Genomic DNA, 4,538 nt, shown 5'->3' on the forward strand with positions numbered 1-4,538 from the left:
TTTTGTCTCTCATTTACCTTTGTTTCTCACATACTTTTGTCTCGTGCGTGTGTGTGTGTGTGTGTGTGTGTGTGTGACAGAGAAAAATGGACTCGACTGCTCTCCACCAGAACCAGAAGGAAGCCCTCAGCACCTGATCTCTCTCTCTCTCTCTCTCTCTCTCTCTCTCTCTCTCTCTCTCTCTCAAAAACCCCTCAAATATACACGTTCACTGAAAACTCAAAATGGTCAAGAATTCAAGAGCTGAGAAAGAGTAAATATGGCAAGGTTTGGGTGGACAAAGGTGACAGGGTATGAGATCAAGACTATTTTCCATTGTGTGTGTGTGTGTGTGTGTGTGTGTGTGTGTGTGTGTGTGTGTGTGTGTGTGTGTGTGTGTGTGTGTTTTCCATTTTTCACGTGTTTGGATCCTGCCCACACCATAACTTCTACGGGAATATGATGATGATGATGATGATGATAGCAGTTCTGCCTTTGTCACTTTTCTTCATACTTTTGCATCCTATCCAGTCCATATATAATAGCTGGAACAGTATAGTAATAATAATAATAATAATAATAATAATAATAATAATAATAATAATGAATGCCTACAGAACATTATATCAGAACTCTTCACTCGCTTTTTCAGGGTTTAAAGTTCAGCGAAAATAAAAACATTTCCCATTTCTTCGCTGGTCTCCCCAGTATATCATCTTACCATTTATGTCTGTTTATTAGAAGACATTTGACCCCATCCTTGTGTGTGTGTGTGTGTGTGTGTGTGTGTGTGTGTGTGTGTGTGTGTGTGTGTGTGGTTTCTTTTTTTAGTTTTTTCTCGATTTTTTTGAGGGGGTTCATACGTGTTATTTTTCTTAGATAGTTTGCTTTTTTCACTTTCGTTTCTTTAAATAACTCTTCTTGAAATTTTGAGTCCTCTTTGCTTGATAATAGGTTGTTCTCGCTACGTCTTTTATTTTCTTTTTTTTTTTTTATGACAAGGAAAGGAGAGAGTATACAGTTTCCTTGTCTTTTGTTCTTCCCGCAAATCAGAACCATAGTTGCGACCGGGAATGGACTGTAAGTTGTTAGTGAATTTGGCTCCTGGACATCTTAAAGCGCAGGTGGCATTTTACGTGAGAGCAAATTCCGGTACGTTTCGGTCGTCACCCACTGAGCCCTGTACTAATAAACTATACCCTGTTTACTCTAACTTGGCCTAAAATTCCCGTCTCTCCGTCTTAAATGCTGACTTGGAACAGTAGATTAACACTAGAATATGGCGCTAGTCGCGAAGATGTGCTGTGGAAAGGTTGCAGAGCCATAGTATTGTCTTATTGTGCCACTGAGCTACGTAAAATTCGCCACAAAAGGATGAAAATATGGGCCAAGTTAAGGTGAAAGAAGTATAGTCGGATGCATTAGAAATATGATAAATGAATACATAAATAGATAAATAAGATGAATAAATAAAAATCGAGGTCATGGCCAAAATGAATATCCTTAGGAGCATTTTACACTCTCTCGAAGTACACCATCCACACCGCACACACGTACTCCTCTCATCGGATTTTTTTTTTTTTTCCAAGAGACGATAAACGCAGCTTGATCGGCGATAACATGAATTTTACAGCCATAAAGTGTGTCACGGGACTGCCTTAACGACCACTCTCAGGCAGGGCGGGCTTTTGTCGCTGCTGAGTTATGTTTTGGTGCTTTCAGAAGACTGCGGTTGGCGTGGGTGAGTGAAGGGCTTTACCTTTTGTGTTCCTATGTTAAGCGGGAACCAGAGCCAGAGCTGAGGTATTGGTGACGAGGATGCACTGGGATATCTACGTGGGGATATTTGTGTTTTTTTCCCGTATAGAAACGTGTAGAGAAGAGAAGGCAAGTGTTTAAGTCATGCAGCATTCGAATACAGTATTATCATGGTGATGAATGAAGATCCAATAATGGTGGCAGTGACCAGAGGCAAAGTTAGGAATATAAAGACAAAAACTAATGGATATGGCAAAGAGGCTAAATAAATAAACAGCTATGTGTGTGTCTGTACTTGTGTCTCTGTGTATGTTTTTGTGTGCTTGTGTGTGTGTGAATGTGATATCACCGAGAGATTATATTCAACTTAAGAAAACTCCAGTAGTTCAAATGGGATATACAAGATACAACGATCTCTTGAGGAGGCGTCTTTGTGGTTAACAGAGCATGGGCAGTGTCAAGAGGCAGGGACAGCAGAAGGTCCTCTTGGTCCTCCTCTTGGGCTGTGGATTCCCGTAGCTCTTCTTATCAGTGGAGGTGCGGTGACAGCCTCTGATTACCTACAGACAGTGAAATTCAGCTGATAATGCCTGATAAGCGCTCCAATAAACTCCTCTCAATAGGGATAACGTCTGAGCTTATCTAGAAGGCGGTGCGTGGCGGTATTATCTGAGGAGAGCCTGCAGTAGCTATCTTCGCTGTCAAAGGAAAGCAGACAGCATCATTGTTCCTTTGTGTGACTCCCGCTGCTAGTGATGTATACTGAGAAGATTGGTAGCGTGTGTAGGTGGGGATGTGTGTGTGTGTGTGTGTGTGTGTGTGTGTGTGTGTGTGTGTGTGTTGGGGGATATTGGGGGAGGGGTGGTGGTGGTGGATTGTGGTGAGATAGTTAAGTCCGCACTCTGGTCCACTCCTGTCCATAAATCAGAAGAGATATGACGTACTTGCTTATTTAGTATACCTGTCTTCTTGTTACATAAAAGCAATTTGCACTCCTTCATTAAGTTCCTTTGTTTACCGAAAGACCTTCATCATATTCCTTGTCTTCGCTGGAACCGCCTGGACTGCTTCTTTTCCGCACATTCCAGTTCATCATATTTTTGCTGGATGGGACTGGACATGTGTGTTGAGCATAACTTTCATCTTCACATTCACAAAAAACATTCAGACTCGCCCTGTTCAGCTCGACTATCATATCTTACAGTCCTTCCCCTTATACACTGAACATAAATATATAATAAAAAACAAAAGGTAGAGGCATTTTGAGGGATGAGGGAAGGAGGTGGAAGAAAATAAGAATAAACAGAGACAATTTTACTTCCTACTAGCTTCGGTTATCGCATCCCATGAAGAAATAAGCGAAAGCAGTCGGGAACAAACTTACCAAAAGGAGTTATGTTGTCAGCAAATTTTCCTCATTGATCTTGGCCTTCCTCCCTCTTCTTCCCATCTCCCCCGTCTTGTTCACTTTCTTACTCTCCTCTAAATTTTCCTCTCTCTGCCCCTCCTCCCCCCACACACTCTCATTCTCTCTTTCTTCCCTCTCCCTTCTCCCTCTCCCTCCAACTCCTCCTTTCTCATCCACTCTCACAGCCAATTTCATCTCGATCCCCGGCTCTAATGACTTTCCCTCCTGCCCTTCCCGTAATGGCCGGTGTCCGTGTGCGTGTGGCCACCAGAGTCACGTACAGGTAGCGTCCGTGGCTTGACCGGCGCTGGAGGTAACGGCGCTTAGTTAACTCTCAAACTTCAGGGGGACTTTTGGGCGTCGGGGATTTGACTGTCATCTATACCTTGAGTGGGAGAAAAGGAAAAAAAAAAAATCGCCCAAAACACGACATCTTCAAGTGTGTTTTGCCATGGCTAGAGTAGTAGTAGTAGTAGTAGTAGTAGTCGTAATAGTAGTAATAGTAGCTGGTGGTGGTGGTGGTGGTGGTGGTAGTAGTAGTGGTGGTGGTGGTGGTATATATATATATGAACCTGGTGGACTGTAGGCTGACGCTTCTCCCCCCCCCTCTGGCAGTCCACTATCCTCCTGGGGGATAGGGAGAGAGCTCAGGGATCTTTGTATAACCAGATAGCTCCACCGGCCAGTTATATTTGTGCCACCGCGTGAAGGGAGGGTGTTTTATATCGTATCTTGCCGTATTTGCCCATACGAGGTGTTTCTCATAATGTTTTTGGCAGCGAAACACCCATTTTGCGTTGTGTTTCGGCCAGCGTCAGATAGTTTCACACACCGCTGAAGAAAGCTAGGAAGACGAAATTGTTACAGCCGTCGCGTGTATTATTCTAGTCGTGAATAAAGAACTTGTATTTCATCACAAGTGTTTCCGACTCATTAATTTATTCACCTCACAGAAACCCACCGCAGTCAAAAGATCAGGATAAAAAAAAAAGTCGTCTGGAGCTTGAAGGAATTATAGAACTGAAAGGGTTCATGGAGACAGTTTCTACCTCTGTCCACGAGGGGCGTCATCTAAGCATTAAAAAATTCTATGGCCGTAATTTTAATATACACAAATAAGGCCAGTGAACTAAAAGGTATGATTTCTAAGGCTTTCCCCAAGAGATACGTCTCCTGTGCTGGATTAGGTCATGTGGATCAGAGCAATGCTAAACTGAAAAAAAATGTAGAAGCCATTTTACGCATCCTCGGTCACGTCATTACACCATCTCCTCTAATACCCTTAACCCAATTCTGTGTGCGTCTTTATATAGATAGATAGATGGATAGAGATAGATAGATAATAGAAAACGAGACAGATAGAGAGATAGATAGATAGGTAGATAGATAGATA

The sequence above is a fragment of the Coenobita brevimanus genome, chromosome 97 (genome assembly GCF_032717465.1).
Source record: "Coenobita brevimanus isolate Jiangsu-jjx chromosome 97, ASM3271746v2, whole genome shotgun sequence".
Lineage (NCBI taxonomy): Eukaryota > Metazoa > Arthropoda > Malacostraca > Decapoda > Coenobitidae > Coenobita > Coenobita brevimanus.